The sequence below is a fragment of the Mesoplodon densirostris genome, chromosome 3, assembly GCF_025265405.1.
Source record: "Mesoplodon densirostris isolate mMesDen1 chromosome 3, mMesDen1 primary haplotype, whole genome shotgun sequence".
Taxonomy (NCBI): domain Eukaryota; kingdom Metazoa; phylum Chordata; class Mammalia; order Artiodactyla; family Ziphiidae; genus Mesoplodon; species Mesoplodon densirostris.
In genome coordinates this window covers 91258254-91276260 of record NC_082663.1, presented here as the reverse complement: position 1 = coordinate 91276260, position 18007 = coordinate 91258254, and the positions used below count along the sequence as shown (strand labels likewise).

The 18007-nt window shown below is 38.0% G+C and overlaps 1 protein-coding gene across 1 annotated transcript in view; it reads left to right on the top strand.

The window, feature by feature from the left end:
• The first annotated feature begins 7481 nt into the window (after positions 1-7481).
• PJA2 (praja ring finger ubiquitin ligase 2) overlaps positions 7482-18007 on the top strand; it is a 126278-nt gene continuing 115752 nt past the window's right edge. The window contains exon 1 of the mRNA XM_060093235.1: positions 7482-7530. The gene's annotated coding sequence lies outside the window, so the exon portion shown is untranslated. The remainder of the gene's footprint in view (positions 7531-18007) is intronic.

Below are 18007 nucleotides of genomic sequence, written 5' to 3'. Positions count from 1 at the left end.
GGATGATTATAAGAAAAAAATGACAATGACAATGGTGAGGACCTCCCTTGAAAGCATATTTTCCCTTTAAAGACACGTGTTCCAGTGTCTCAACTTATTCAAAGCTGCCTTTGTAGCTGTTTGGAGACAGACCAACACATTGCTGCAAGGATCTTACATCATCTCTTTCCCTGATCTGTTGGCACTGCCAACATGATTTTCTCTTTCTGCTCTGCATAAGAAGATTTAGGTAGAGGAAAACATGAGGAATGGATTTGAGAGATGTCTTGATAGTAAATTCAGCAGAACTTGGATAAAGACAGGACATGGTAGAGTAAAAATGCCTTCAAACTCTTTACTACTCCTTCCATTAAGAGACTGCTTCTCTCCTTGAATCTCAATAGTCTTAGTGCCTTGCTTGATCAGTGTGGCAAAGGTGGCATTCTGAGACTCATGAGGCTAGGTCATAAAAAGTCTTTCAACTTCTTTCTGGACCTCTTGGAACAATCTTTTTTGTTACTCAGTGACTGCGCTGTGATGAAACCCAAGACACCCTGCAGGGAGATCCACATGGAGAGGAACAAAGGCCCCCAACCAACAACCCAGCTAAGCTTCCAGCTGCCAGCCAGCAGTATCTCACTCAATGTAATTGAACCATCTTGAGCTAAGCCAGCTGACATCATGTGGAGCAGAGGAAAACTGACACTGCTGGGTCTTACCCAAATTGCAGATTTGGGAGCAATTAATAAAATAATAATACATTATTGTTGTTTTATTAAATTTTTTACTGAAGTATAGTTGATTTACAATATTGTGTTAGTTTCAGGTGTACAGAAAAGTGATTTAGTTATACATATATTTTTTTCCGATTCTTTTCTATTATAGGTTAGTTGAATATAATTCCCTGTGCTATACAGTAAATCCTTGCTGTTTATTTTATGTATAGGGTTGTGTATCTGTTAAACCCATACTCCTAATTTATCCCTCCCCCACTCTTTCCCCTTTGGTAGCCGTAAGTTATTTTCCACGTCTGTGAGTCTGTTTCTGTTTTGTAAATAAGTTCATTTGTATTAATTTTTAGTTTCCACATATAAGTGATATCATATAATATTTGTCTTTCTCTGTCTGGCTTACTTCACTCAGTATGATAATCTCTAGGTCAATTCATGTTGCTGCAAATGGCAATATTTCATTCTTTTTTTTGACCGAGTAATATTCCATTGTGTATATATACTACATCCTCTTTATCCACTCATCTGTTGATGGACACTTAGGTTGTTTCCATGTCTTGGCTATTATAAAGAGTGCTGCTATGAACATTGGGTGCATGTATTTTTTTGAATTGGAGTTTTCGTCTTTTCTGGATATATGCCCAGGAATGGTATTGCTGGATCATATGGTAACTCTATTTTTAGTTTTTTAAGGAACTTCCATACTGTTCTCCATAGTGACTATACCAATTTACATTCCTACCAACAGGGTTCCCTTTTCTCCACACCATCTCCAGCATTTATTATTTGTAAACTTTTTGATGATGAAATTCTGACTGGTGTGAGATGATATCTCATTGTAGTTTTGACTTGCATTTCCCTAATAATTAGCAATGTAGAGGGTCTATACCTGTGCTTCTCGGCCATCTGTATGTCTTCTTTGGAGATATGTCTATTGAGGTCTTCTGCCCATTTTTGATTATGTGGGTTATTTGGTTTTTTTAGTATTGAGTTGTGTGATCTGTTTGTATATTTTGCAAATTAACTCCTTGTCAGTCGTATCATTTGCAAATATTTTCTCCCAGTCCATAGTTTGTCTTTTCATTTTGTTTATTGTTTCCTTTGCTATAAAAAAGCTTTTAAGTTATATTAGGGTCCATTTGTTTATTTCTGCTTTTATTTCTTTTGCCTTGGGAGACTGATATGAGAAATTATTGCTACAATTTATATCAGAATATTTTGCCTATGTTCTCTTCTAGGAGTTTTATGGTGTTTTGTCTTATATTTAGCCTTAAGCCACTTTGAGTTTATTTTTGTATATGGTGTGAGGCAGTGTTCTAACTTCATTAATTTACATGAGACCATCCAGCTTTCCCAACACCACTTGCTGAAGAGATTGTCTTTTCTCCATTGTATATTCTTGTCTACTTTGTCAAAGATTAATTGACCATAGGTGTGTAGGTTTATTTCTGGGCTCTCTATTGTGTTCCATTTATCTATATGTCTGTTTTTGTGCCAATACCTTGCTGTTTTGATTGCTGTACCTTTGTCATATTATCTGAAGTCTGGGAGGATTATGCCTCCAGCTTTGTTCTTTATCCTCTGGATTGCTTTAGCAATTCTGGGTCTTTTGTGGTTCCATATAAATTTGAGGATTATTTGTTCTAGTTCTGTGAAAAATGTAATGGGTAATTTGATAGGGATCATATAAAATTGTCGATTGCTTTGGGTAGCATGGCCATTTTAACAATATTAATTCTTCCAATCCAAAAGAATGGGACATCTTTCCATCTCTTTGAATCAATGATTGTTGTTGTTTTAAGCTAACAAGTTTTGGGGCAGCTTTTTTTGGGGGGGGCAGTTTTTTATACAGAAATAGATAACTAGAAAGAGAAGAGAGGCAGAAAAGGTATAGAAATTTAATGTTTCAGGCCTAGATTAAACAAGAAGATAATACATTATCCAGGAGAGAAAGCAAAGGAAAGTTGTGAAGATAGAACATTTGATTGGAATAGTGTGGAAAAACTTGGGTGTATGAATGGTATTGCTAGAGACCAGTAAAAATTATAATTTGAATTTCATCTTGTTTACATTTATTAGCCATGGTATCATATCTACCTCTATAAAATCCAGTTAAATCTAGAGTGAACTACAACTTTATTTAAAAATGTACAGAGCAAGAAGTGGAAGTTTTAAGAAAAAAGTGATGGACTACTGTTAAGTAATTTGACTGGATAGTATATAATAATTACCTTTAATAGGATATGAATTGTGAAAATAGTGAATCAGATCAATATTGGTCTTCATTTTTTCCCAGGAAGGAAATTATCTTAAAATCCATGAAACAGCGACATTCAAAACTACTTTGACTTTCTCTCTGTCTCTGGCAGGTTTCAGGGGACTTCCAGATTTTGTACATCTAATCAGTGTACTGCAGAGGTCATTTCTTTTTAATATTTATTTATTTATTTATCTTTGGCTGCGTTGGGTCTTAGTTTCAGCACAGAGGATCTTTCGTTGCAGTGCATGGGCTCTTCATTGCAGTACATGGGCTTCTCTCTAATAGTAGAGTGTGGACTCCAGAGTGCATGGGCTCTGTAGTTGCGGCATTCGGGTGCTCTAGTTGTGGTGCTTGGGCTCAGTAGTTGTGGCACGTGGACTTAGTTGCCCCACAGCACATGGGATCTTAGTTCCCTGACCAGGGATTGAACCCATGTCCCCTGCATTGGAAGACAGATTCTTAACCACTGGACCACCAGGGAAGTCCCCCAGAGGTCATTTTTATGAGAATGTGTGATCCTAAAAATAAGTCTCAAGAGACTTCTTATATTTCAGAGAAATCAATATATATAATCTATAAACAAGTTATTTATCTATTAAAAGGTGTTGGCTAGAATTATGCCTATATGTAGATTGCATTTAAATGCTCTACTTGGTCATACAATGTAGCATATGTAGGCCTCTTTTTTCTCTAAAAGTAGGTAAACTCCTAAGCACATAATTTTTTTTAACATCTTTATTGGAGTATAATTGCTTTACAATGGTGTGTTAGTTTCTGCTTTATAACAAAGTGAATCAGCTATACATACACTTATATCTCCATGTCTCCTCCCTCTTGCGTCTCCCTCCCACCCTCCCTATCCCATCCCTCTAGGTGGACACAAAGCACAGAACTGATCTCCCTGTGCTATGCGGCTGCTTCCTACTAGCCATCTCTTTTACATTTGGTAGTATATATAAGTCCATGCCACTCTCTCATTTTGTCCCAGCTTACTCTTCCCCCTCCCTGTTTCCTAAAGTCCATTCTCTACATCTGTGTTTTTATTCCTGTCCTGCCCCTATGTTCTTCATAACCATATTTTTTTTTCAGATTCCATATATATGTGTTAGCACACAGTATTTGGTTTTCTCTTTCTGACTTACTTCACTCTGTATGACAGACTCTAGGTCCATCGACCTCACTACAAATAACTCAATTTCGTTTCTTTTTATGGCTGAGTAATATTCCATTGTGTATATGTGCCATCTTCTTTATCCATTCATCTGTCGATGGACACTTTGGTTGCTTCCATGTCCTGGCTATTGTAAATAGAGCTGCAATGAACATTGTGGTACATGACTCTTTTTGAATTATGGTTTTCTCAGGGTATATGCCCAGTAGTGGGATTGCTGGGTCATATGGTAGCTCTATTTTTAGTTTTTTAAGGAACCTCCATACTGTTCTCCATAGTGGCTGTATCAATTTACATTGCCACCAACAGCTAAGCACATAATGTATCACTTTAATCCATAACTTTGGAGATGAACTATTGCTGGAAAAGCATGAGCCTAATGGTTGGGTAGAAGTACAACTTTCACCCTTACTTTTAGCTCATACTGTTAAATAATTTTGGAAAATAACTTCTATCATCTCGTTCCTTTTACACTCTATCCATTTTGTTAAGGAGGATTATGGCAACTATTCATGCATCAAAAAGTTCTGAAGACATAACTCATAGCATCTCTTTAGTGAATCAAGAGTCAGTGTATTTTTACAGCACTTAACTCTTCATAGAATGACTTTCACCTTTTCCTGAAAAGGTCAAGATAGAAAAAATATTGGAATCTCTTATCTGCTATCCAATCAACTGTAAATATTCTTTGTATGCACAGTGCCTGGCACATCGTAAGAAAGAAAGGAGAAATGAAGGGAGAGAGGCAGGGAGGGCTCCCTTGGAAACCTGCTTTTGCATCACATTAAGAATTAACCTGAGACTGTTCTGCTCAGTCTTTGACTGTGATTTACAAAATGCAAATATACGCTTGTATCTGTAGGATAATATGTCGTAGACTGGGGAGATGTCATTCCAACAGGGGAAACATTGTTTGAAATACTAAGCATGTCTCTTCTCTCACTACCATTAATGATACCTGGGTCAACCACAGAGACCTCATGGCATGACGTTTATTAGGGCCATGTCCTATTAGCCATGCCAAAATTTAGACCTTGCTAGGTCCCACTGCTGAAGATATGACAGAAAAAGGAACATAATTTACCATTCTGCAACAGTGACGAACATAGAACTGGGTAGAGTTTGGCTTTTACTTACTAAGCTTTAAAGCTTTGCTTTATATATAACATATATATATATATATATATATATGTGTGTATATATATATATATATAACATATATATATATATATGTGTATATATATATATATATATATATATATATATACACATATATATATATATATATTCTGTGCTATATAATATCAGAACAGCTATTATCAGGAGTGGTTATAATAAGCATCATAATAACTACCACTTAGTGAGTGACCACAAATCTAGGCACTTGGCTAAGCTTTTTTTTTATTATTGTGCTCAATTAATTACAACAGCCCTGCATGGTAGTGTTGTTCTGCCTATTTTGAGGACAGGGAAGTAGAGGTTAAATAACTTTGTAAGGAGTGGATCCAGTTATTTCAACTCCATCAGTCACCAAAACTCCTTCTCATTCCACAATCCCCTCAAAACCACTATATTCATTGAAATGTTTTTGAGTGGCCACTACCATAAATGGTATTTGGTGTAGAGTACATATGAGTTCCCAAATTTATTTAGAGAAAACTGCCATTAAACTTTTCCTGTGGAAGTCCAAGCCCTAGAACTTATTTCTTTTTTCTTTATCAAAGTCAGTTTCATGGATTTATAATTTATGTAAGACTATTCAAGTTGCCTGAATTTGAGGTCTCTAAGAGCAAATGTTGGATCTCAGAATTTCAGGACAGGATTGATTAATTCATTCCACACTGACTGTGTAAGCACTGAGTTTGACACTGAGTATACAGAAGTAACGACGTGCAGATAGCCTTGACCTTGATGAGCCCACCGTGATACCTTTCCTTTAAAGTCCAATGAAACAAAATGCAGTAATGTTATGAGGGTGGGGAAAATGTATTAAAGAGAATAAATGACACTAATTATTTAGAGGCCCCTGAATTGCTAGGTCTGCAAATTGTTGAACTGCTAAATTCAACACCAGATTGTCTTGGGGCAGGTAAAAATATTGATCTGTCCCAGGACCAGCACTTAGGCTCCCTATTTCAAAATAAATGTCAAAATATCATTCTATTATGAATTCCCAGACAGAAATGGAAGCTCACTGATGCACTTTAAATTCCATCAAAGGATTAAAAAGGAGAAGAAATATAAGAGAAGCTTTGGACATGGTTGGGTACCCTTAGATATTGTTAATACATCTTAATTCTGCTTGCAAACACTCTTTATATTGAATAACAAGAAGAAATTAAGATGTGGTATAGTGAAGCATGCTTTGCCAGAAGCTGTTTAATCCATAACCTATGACATGGACTTTCTTATCTAATACTTCTTTTTGAAACCTTTCTCCGCTATACCCCTGTATAACTGTAAATATATCATCCTATTTATTCCTCCTGCTCTATGCTGCCAACTCACGTCTCCTTCAAGTTAAGGAAATAGGCTACCCCTAGAGTAAAAACATTACTGACAACTCCGAAGTGAAAACAGTTCTAATGGGAAATACCTTGGTACCATTGCAGGGGGCTACCAGCGCGGCTGTTTCTGGCAATCAGTTAGGAACTGGCAGATGTTAAATTGACATATGTTAGGAAATAGCTTTCAGAGACTCATGTTTCAAAATATATAAAAGAAAAACAGATGACACCACCTTTTTTTGGCTTAAACTGGATAACTAGAAAATCACACCGGATGTGTTAAGATGTTTCCCTTTAGAAATATTTTCTGTTTCCTGAGAAAGAATGAGCAAAAGCAGAAGCGACATATGTGCTCCTCAAAGTGTGCTTTGGTCTTCTTTTATAAACTTAAATTTCTACTGTGATTAAAGTATTTGACCAAAAATAATGGGTCAAAAAAACAATGAATTCAGTATTTTTATAATTGATATAGATTTTATAAACTGATGAATTATTCAGTTCTTCATAAGGTTTAGTTAGTGGGAGATCTAAATAGAATCCTAAGGGAAAACACATCATGGAGAAGCCTGAAATATGAAAAACAATTGAATGAGATAACTTATTCAATTCAATAAGAATTGAAATGTTAATCTCACTTCCCTGACATTTTTATCTTAAATGATTCATTCTCACATAAGTAAGGTATTAACACAGGAAAACATACTTAGGTTGTTGGCATTTTCACTGTACAGATTACAATTTGACAAAGACATTTATTGGTTTTGCCTGTTTTGTCATTGCTCTCCTTCAGGTGACAGCACGTCTAATATATATTTGAGGAACCATCCCTTTTCCACACTCTATGTAGCTGTTCTCCACACCTGGGCAGGCTGGTCTCCAGGGGTGAGTAGTAATCTGAGATTGGCCAATCAGTGGATTCTAATCTCATAGCTGCAACAACTGACTCAGTGTTTGGCACATGGCTCAAGTTAGGCCAGTAAGACACATCCATGGGACTCTTGGTACGGTCATGAAAAAAAATTGACTTCTCTTCCTATTGGAATTCAGCTTGTTGGACATAATCATTGAGCTCCTAGAAGACATTTTGCCACCATGAAAGAAGGGTCTATTCAAGAATTAAGCCAACACAGAGGAAAGCAAGGGGATGGGGGAGGAGTAGACAGGGGAAAGGAAGAGCGAGAAAGAGGTAGAGAGAAAGAAAGAGAGAGAGGGAGAGACAGAGAGACTGAGTCCTGATGGTACCTTTTTAGCCTGTGCATCTAACCTATTCTTGAACTTCTCAATTAGTTAAGCTAATTCCCCCTCTTTGCTTAAGACCAGTTTGCACTGAGTTTCTTTCATTTGCCATCAAGAGAGCATGAAGCTACATGAGAAATCACTTTAGACTGGGGGAATTAGGGATGTTCCATGGAGGAAGTAGTACTGGGCAGGGTCTTGAAGGAAGCTAGACTGGAGTAAGCAGAGATGGAGAGAAGGGCACTGCTGAGTGCAGCTGCATGATCCAAGGCATTGGGGTCGATCTGAGAAGGGAAGTTGCTACAGGGTCATAATCTCAGGATCCCTGAAGGACTCCACGTTGGCTCTTAGTCCCAGTTACTCCATCTAGACCCCAAACATCCTTGTTCACAGCACAGTATTCCATGAGGTGGGATGTACTCTCCTAAAGAGAATGGATGTGCTTTCATGTGAGGAGACACACAGCCTGGAGCCTGCATGAATAGGCATTGTGTACAGTAGTAATGGAGACATAAGCAGAGGGACCAGCCTGCGAATCTGGGAGCCCTACATCCATGGTCTGAAAATCCTGGCCCAACCAGCATGGGACCTTCAGGACTTCCCAATAAATATATTGGTTGCTCAGGGAGAACTGTGGAAGTCTAGATTGGCTAGAAAAAGGTCACCACTGAGGATGGTGGCTTTATAACATTTTTGAGCAGAGTAAGAAAGATGTGTTATATCAGAGCACATATACAAATAAACCAAACAAAAGTTTACACAGTAGGACTTACTTTCACTACTGGTTATGAACCCTGAAATTTTCTATTCTATTTCATTCTACACTCTATTTCTTTCCTTCTTTTTTTGAATGCTAGTTGAACCCACTAAAGTGATTTCATGGCCCACTTTCAAACTAGCAGTTTTAAAAACACTGACCTAAAAGAGCTGTTGGGAAGTACCAGCAGATGTCACTGTAGGTGACCACACCAATGTAACAGCTGCAGCAGGTGACCATGGCAACGGCAGCTCCCTGCCAGGATAGCATCCAATTTAGTGTGTTTATTGTCATTTATTTTTTTATAGGCCATGTAGTAATAAGGTTCTACCTTCCAAAAATGTAAAAGGATACACAGGGAAAACTCTCCTTCCCATTCCTGCCTCTCAGCCCTCCTCAAGGGCAATCAATGTTACTAGTTTCTTCTGGCATCTTCCAAAGATACCTTCTGCATATACAAGCATACACATACATTCTTTTTCCCCTTATTTTACGTGAAGAAGAGCATAATTCAGGACTTCCCTGGTGGCACAGTTGTTAAGAATCCACCTGCCAATGCAGGGGACACGGGTTCCAGCCCTGGTCCAGGAAGCTTCCACATGCTGCGGAGCAACTAAGCCTGTGCTCCACAACTACTGAGCCTGTGCTGTAGAGCCCACGAACCACAACTACTGAGCCAGTGTGCCACAACTACTGAAGCCTGCATGCCTAGAGCCCGTGCTCTGAAGCAAGAGAAGCCACTGCAGTGAGAAGTCCGTGTACCACAGCAAAGAGTAGCCCCTGCTCGCTGCAACTAGAGAAAGCCCATGTGCAGAAATGAAGACCTAATGCTGCCAAAAATATAATTAATTAATTAATTTTAAAAAACAGCTCTTTAAAAAAAGAATAGCATAATTACAACATTGTTCTGTACCTTTCTTTTTTTTTTTTTTTTTTTTTTTTTTGCGGTACGCAGGCCTTTCACTGTTGTGGCTTCTCCCGTTGCGGAGAACAGGCTCCGGATGCACAGGCTCAGCGACCATGGCTCACGGGCCCAGCCGCTCCACGGCATGTGGGATCCTCCCGGATCGGGGCATGAACCCGTGTCCCCTGCATCAGCAGGCGGACTCTCAACCACTGCGCCACGAGGGAGGCCCTCTGTACCTTTCTTATCTCCCCTTAGCATATCTTACTGATTATTCCACCAGTACAAACACAGAAGGCATCCCCATTCTGTTTATGGCTGCATAGTATTTCACTGTACCTTGTGCCATTATTTATTGAACTAGACACCTACTGACTACATATTTAGGTTTTTCCAATATTTTGCTCTTGCAGACACTGATGTACTGAATAATTTTCTGGCTCATCATTTTCCCCATATGGGAATATTGATGCCAACATCCTTAGAAGTGGAATTCCTGAGTAAAAGGGTATATACATTTGTAATTCTGATAGATATTGTCAAATTGCCTTCCAGAAACTACTTTTCTAGTTTGTACTAGTTTTACACTTGCATTTTCTTAAAAATAGTGTTATTTAAGTTTCCCAGTGTTTGCCAATGATTGATTCGGTGAAAAATGATATCTCAATATGGTTTTAATTTACATTTCTTTTATTATGAAAATGAATGATCATTTTTTCTATATACTTAAGAGCCAAGGGTATGTTTCCTGTTACTCTTTTTTCACTTCCTTTACATCCACTTTGAAGAGCAACCATCAGCTGGCAAGTAAAGCAAGCACTAGTACTTGGCTTAGCTTGTCTAAATAGCAAGTAACTGTGTATTTATTGAGCAAATACTATATCCTTGAGAGCATTGTGCAAAGTACTCTGGAGTAGAAAAAAATGTATCCTAGTTATCATTAATCTGTGTGGAGACAACCTAATTATTTCAGCTGCCTTCATAGCTGATACACCCTCAAAGGCCAGACAACCCCTAGTCCAATATCAACCACTGGATCAGATGAAATAATCTGTAATCTAAATCCTAAACATACTACACTAGGTGATGGTGATTCAAAGATGAATAAGACAGAGTTTTGAGGGGGAAAAATAAACAAAATATAGCAACCAAATTAAACTAGCAACCAAATTAAAGCTATCTGTACTGAAAGTTGTTCCTGGTACAACAGAGGATAAAGTTGGGAGTGGCCAGTTCTGCTAGGGTGACAAAGTTCACTGAAGGAGTTGTTGCAGATAAGCCCTCAGAGCCCTTTCTTGAGAGGTCTGCTTGGTTACAAAACCCTTTCCACCTCACCATCCTTGCTTGCTTGAGTTCTCATAACTTATCTGATTTTCTTAACAACTGAATGCTAGCTTTGTTCATTCCTTCAAATTACTTGCTCCATTTGCTTTACATTGGTCACTCACTTATCATCCTTCTAAGTTGTAATCATCTGAAGGCAAGGATTAGGTCTTACTTATACCCAAGCCTGTGCAACGTAGGCATTCAGTAGATACTCTTGAATGTGTGAAAGGAAGGGTGAATGGATGAGTACATTCCTTCCAAAAGGTCCTGTCTGGTGACAGTTAACCTACTCACCACATTATTGATCAGCCAAAGCCATTCTTTGCAGGTGCAACACTCTGCAGATATCAAAGCCAGCCCTGATCCCTGCTCAGAAGCCACTGAGGGACCTGTCTCTCTAAGGTTGTCAATTATGGAACAACCCTTGATTATGGAATATTATCAGGACCCTAGATTATCAAATGGCTGTATCTGGGTCAAGGAGGTGTTATAGTTTTTATAATATCTCAAAGAGTTATTTAATTCATAATTTTGGAAAAGACAGGTAAATAATAAAAATGTTTACTGAACTGCCAGCTTAGGTATATGGTTATGTATATATCCCAAATGTTCCCTAGGATTTGTTTATGAAAATAATGAATAAGTCTACTATAGGTACAGTCTTATTAACTAGTAATCTCATTTTACCTGGGAGTTACATGCATATAATTACATATACATATATAAATTAAAAAAATAAACCACTAGAACATTTCCTATAGGTGCCTGATCTTCAAAGGGACCACAACCTTGGACCACCAGCTAGAAGGCCCATGACTAGTTCTTTGAGCCTTAAGTTTAAGGACCCCTCCAGATGTCTCCCAAATTTCTCTTATCATGCTGCCCATCTTGATTCCAATGGCTATGCTGGCCATGGGAAGCCTTAACCCAATTTGGTCCCCTGAATGGTACTGGCCACACAGTGTTCCATGGCTGGCTCTCTCTGGGCTCCTCTGACCATTGGGTTTAATGATTTCTGTGGCTTATATTTTAGTACATTGCAAAAATATGTCTTCTGTCCATGTTTTGAGACTAGGAGGAATAGCTTACAGAAGAAGCTACTTTCTCTGATTTCTTTTCCTCTTCCCTATAAAAATTGCTTTTAGTTCCCCTGTCTACAGTTATGACTTGGTAACTAAGGCTGCTGGCAGGAATTAACAAACAAAAATCTTTATCTTTTGGCTATTTCTGAGTCAATGGGAGCTCAAATTTCAAAATGTGCTTTTCCCCTTGTTTCTCAAGTTAGATTTTGCCATCAGTGTTGTTAATAGCAATGTGAGATAAGAAATCTCTTTTGTGGAAATTTTTTAAAGCTTAATTTTCTTGCTTCTCTGTTTATCTATCTATCTATCTATTTATTTATTTATTTATTATTTTGGCTAAAGTAAGTTTGCCTCACTTCCAACAGTAAAGTTACTTTTCAGGGTTTTACCTGTTACTTATTTGAGGCTATAAGGGGTCCAGGAGCCACGCTGAAACTCATAAATATTGTACCAATGCTCAGACCTGCCAGGCCAGCTACTGTATATAGCCCTTATGTTGTACCCAGTAGGTCAACCCACAAACCTCAAATGACAGCTATATGGTCCATTCCAAGTGCCCTGTGAGGCAAGGAAGAGTATAGGTATGTTAGATATATGGCCATTGATTCTCTTTTGTACCCAGGATGTCTTCACATTAATAAAGCAAACCAACAGCAAATGTCTCAGCCTTCTCTGACTGCACTTTAAAGTTTGGAAGAGAAGCTTTTGTTTTAAAAAAATTCATTCTGGTGAAATTCAAAATAGCCTGAAACTATAAAATTTGGGGAAATTTGGGTTCTTATTTTAGGTTAAAAATGCTCCCAGACAAGAGAGAATTTTAAGTTATGAAAATACCTCATTTATCTCTGTGATGTTTATAGAGTATTTTTATTAGATATAATTTCATTTTTGTTAATGTAGGTTCTCAACTCCATCAAATGCTTAATGCAGTAAAACGTTTACGTTTTATTATCAGAGGCATGCAAACCACTTTTTGGGGGGTGGGGTATGCGGGCCTCTCACTGTTGTGGCCTCTCCCGTTGCGGAGCACAGGCTCCGGACGCACAGGCTCAGCGGCCATGGCTCACGGGCCCAGCCGCTCCGCCGCATGTGGGATCTTCCCGGACTGGGGCACGAACCTGTGTCCCCTGCATCAGCAGGCGGACTCTCAACCACTGCGCCACCAGGGAAGCCCCAAACCATTTTTGACAGTAATATTTTTAAAAGCTACACAAAAGTCACGGCTGGAGACTCTCTCTCTGCTTGGCAATACTAAAAACTGATATCTTCTTACATCTGCAGTCCCTCCTTATTTGCAATATCCAATTAAAATAAAACAAATTATGTCATTAAATCTTGAAAGCAGTAACACACCAGGGCTGTTCACAAATTCCATGACTGGGTGTTCAGTTGTATGTGAGTACATGGTTGGTTGAAACATTTCCATCATAAACAGAAGGAATCAGAGATGAGTAACAGCTCTAATTTGGTTTCAGTTATAGAGGTTCTCCTTTTCCAAGAATATTTGGTACTAGAAAAAGTACTTTCAAAGGGTTTACACTTAAAACTGTGGCAAAGGCAATGCTTTGTGTTCACCTAGTCTATTTCATTTTCTCTTCCTGAACACAAGGAAAAATAGCATGTTACAACTTCCCTTATGGTTGGTTGTGGCCATGTGGCTAATTCTGGCCACTGGCCTGAAAGTGGAGTGGAAGGTACCTCTACCACAGCAATGACGGCCACCTGTTGCGATGGCAAACCCACAAGATGGGAGCTGCCTGAATCCCTGAGTCACTGCATGGTGGACAGTCTCATTCTTGCATTAGCATTTTATGAACAGGAAATAAACCTTTGCTGTGTTGAGTCATAGAGATTTCAGGATTCGTTTACTACTGCAAGATAGGCTAGCCTGTCCTAAGTGTCCTAATCAGAAAAACAAAATTTCGATATAAATAGTAGAAAAATTATTTGATTGGGACTTTATCTTCAAAAGAAAAATTATGGAAATCAGTTTTTTTCTCTTATGGCTAATAAAATCTAGATTATAATGTTATAATTGTGCTTAAAATGGAGAATGAATCAAATGTTAGGCTTTTGACATTTTTTCCCCTTAAGGACTCACATATGCCTACTAGACTTCAAAAGACCACTCTAAGGTTGGAGTATGTCCCTTTATCACCCTTTGGGACTATATAATGTAATACACAACCTAAGGATTTCTCTTAGGTAAAAGTGTGAAATTTAACCATTGGAAGGAAGTCTTATTTTTAAAAAGTTAAAAACTGTTAACTTCTTGGAAAATTCTTTTGGAAGTTTTAGAAAAGTTGTTATATAAACAAGTATTTTACATACTTCTTAAAAAGAATAGATACTGTCATTTTTACTGAACTTCAGGGAATTTCCTAACTCTAGATTTTAATTAAAAAATAAAAATAAATTGGAATTTATTTTGGGTGGCTCAGCTAAAATCAGTGAAAAACAATCTCTTGTTTAGCTACAAATAAGCCCAGAAAGGAGGGTCTGACAGGTTAGATGTCATCCCAAGACCCCACACAGTGGGTTTGATACAGAAAGAGAAAGTGACTGCAGCAAATGGCATAGAAACATTTTGAAAGCTTGAATACACAGAAATGATAATATGTAACCAGTGCGTTAAAAAAGTGTCCATATAGGGCTTCCCTGGTGGCGCAGTGGATGAGAGTCCGCCTGCCGATGCAGGGGACGCCGGCTCGTGCCCCGGTCTGGGAAGATCCCACGTGCCGCGGAGCGGCTGGGCCCGTGAGCCATGGCCGCTGAGCCTGCGCGTCCGGAGCCTGTGCTCCGCAACAGGAGAGGCCACAACAGTGAGAGGCCCGCGTACCGCAAAAAAAAAAAAAAAAAAAAAAGTGTCCATATAGGCAGCGCTAAGAACCCATAATGTTAGAATATACCACATATAAAATAAGAAAAAAAATCCTTAGCCTATCTGATGGGATATTTTGGACACAAGTACTTTGACAAGTATTCCTTGGAAAATAGAAAAATTCTATCATTTTCATTATTTCATTTTCCCAAAGGAAAGTTGTGTTTTTAACATTCTTCATTCTTATATAAACTCCATGATGAACATAAAAATGTGATACCTCATTAGGTATACATAAATCTTGTATTTCATTTCATTTACTTTAAAATAAAAGGATTCCAGAAGCTTTGTGAAATCAAGAAAATGCCTTATACAATTGGAAAACATCCTCTGTTTTCCAATTCAGTATAATAAACAAAGGAAAAAATTATTTTCACAAGAATTTATTGTACAAATTTCATGCAAGTGTTGATTAGATCATTTGACCCATTAAACTCAATTTTAATTTCATATAAAAATTTTAGAAGTTTGTATATTTTGTTAATTTGATATGAACATTAATGTATTACAGTTAGTCTAATTAATGTTAATTAATTTACTGAATATGTGTTACATTAACATAATTCTAATTTAATTTACTGAATATATATTACATATTCTGATTTAATTTACTGAATATGTATTACATTAACATAATTCAAAACTCAGTAACTTTAGAAGGTATGCAAAATGTAAAAGTCAACCTTCCATCCATATTCCTTATCTGCCCAGAGACTACTCTCCTCTGTAGGTAACCACTGTTCTTAGATTTTTATGAATCATTCCAGTGTACTCTATGTGCATTGAAGGAAATACAAATATAAACCAATGATTGTTTTCACTTCTTAGCTTACTTGTTTTCTCTGCAGCAGTGAACAAGGCTCACTATGCTCTATGTCTGGAAACAGTGGTTCCTTGGCTTCTCTCCTGGTTTTTCTTGTATCTCTCTAGCTGTTCCTTTTCCTTCTCCCTTGCAGGCACGGCTTCCTTTGTATGTCCGTTTACAAACCGATTCTTCTTTTTTCACATGACATGTTCTTCCCCAGTGAAGATCATCTATTCCCAGCAGGGAGTAAATAAAGGTATTGGCATCAAAGTAATTTGTGGACTAAGAAAGTCTTTTCAGAAGAGATTAGTCTGCAGGAGAAGGAGGAGTTAGCTAGAAAAGAAAAAGGGTAAAAGGATATTTCTAGATGGAGGGAAGAGTATAAATATCTAGAAAGACATTTAGATAAAAGAGAGACAAAATTTGCAAGTCTAACTTAATAAATATTTGCTGTGAATATTAAATGAAAGAATGAATGTTATAAAAGGATTTTTTACCAGAAAAAAGTAATTATTTTGCTAAATCAGCCGTGCAAATTATACAACCTGAATGAAATTAAACTAAACCTATAAGAACTGGATCTGTGAGTAATTTGAATGAATAAAAGTGAAACTATCGAATCCTCTAACTAGTAAACTAGTGTCTCAATCTTCTGGTAATTGTCAGCATAGCACTCTGCTTTAGGTCAGCTTGATGTGTGGGAAGCTCGTCTGGACAGCTTTGCAGATTGACAGTCTGTGAACCTCTCTCCAGATGCTATCAAAGATTTTGCAGCAGAACCTTAAAGTATACTTCACCACAGGGTGGAAGACCTTCATTTTTAGTTGTACCACTTTTTAAGTCTATCAACCATAAGGACATGTCGAAATCCAGTTGCTTTCAAATGTAATACCCCAATGACACACTGAGTGGTGTGTATCCCCTTTGCGGATACAGTTTTTAAAATAAACATTTTCATTTTCTTAGACTTCTCATTCTCTCAGCGGAGAGAATAGAATAGTCTCTCAAAGTTACAAATTCATATCCAAAAGCCGGAATGAAAAGAAGCCACTCTCAGCCTCTCTGCCTCTGTGAGGACAGTATTTTGACTATGTAGGTAGGTCATGGGATTTTTGCCTTTAACAGAATACTTCCTGTTGTTTAATCTTTATGTTTTTTTGAACTGATTGTTTCCATGTCTGTAAGATTCCTATAGCTGCATCAACAATGACTAAGAGCTTGAGGAGCAGTTCCCTGTGCAGAGTCAGAACTTCAACTGAGTCCTGTTGTTCCATTTCTCTGGACCGCATTGTTCTCATCTGTGCTAATATCACAGAACTGTTAAGAGAATCACATAAAATAAAATTGCTTCTTTACATCATAGAATGCTATCATAGAGTTATTGTAGAAATCTCCTACACTTACAGGAATTACCTCCTGTTTGGGTTAAATTTCTTTTTATTGCAATGAGAAAGAATTAACAGGATATCAACAGATAGAGCATTTCATACTCCCTTCATTCCCTATGAATTCCCAATTAATAGTTGCTCCTAGTTCTTTGTCTAATGGTGAGAATCTTGTCTGAACTGTTCTGAGCCCCAGAGCTGAGGTCTCTTAGGTGGCAGCTGTGGAGTATATGACAGAAAATGTTTTTTCATAGTTCTAAATCCAAGTCTCTATCACGGTGGGGGGCTCCCCACATAAAGAAGGGTGTATTCTGACCCTTTTTATTATTTTCCACAAGGTAAAACTGTGACCTCAATGAGAAATTCAATTATAGATTCATTGCAGGAGTTGCACAGATATTACCCACATACTCACACTCCAGACATACAGCCTCTTTTTCAGAAAAGGGCCCTGTGACCCTGGGATACTTTGCTGAAAAACAATGGTCATGAGCTAATAATTCCATGTTCCCATAAGAAAAAAAAATCATCTCATAGAAACACCAGAGGTCTCAAGCCCATTTGGGAATTTTTAGGAAGCTCTCTCATAACAAGTAGTATAGCATGATTGCACTAGAACTGCCCCAAAGTAAGTAGAGCTGGATTCTAGTCTGGTCATCCTACTCTGTATTATGTAACTCTGACAAGTCACAACTTTTGCAGTGTATGTTTCTTTACCAGCAAAACAAGCCCATATGGGGCTTCCCTGTTGACACAGTGGTTGAGAGTCCACCTGACGACGCAGGGGACACGGGTTCGTGCCCCGGTCCGGGAAGATCCCACATGCCGCAGAGTGGCTGGGCCCATGAGCCATGGCCGCTGAGCCTGAGCATCCAGAGCCTGTGCTCCGCAATGGGAGAGGCCACAGCAGTGAGAGGCCCGCGTACCACAAAAAAAAAGACAAAAACAAGTCCATATGATCTCCAAGACCCCTTACAACTCCA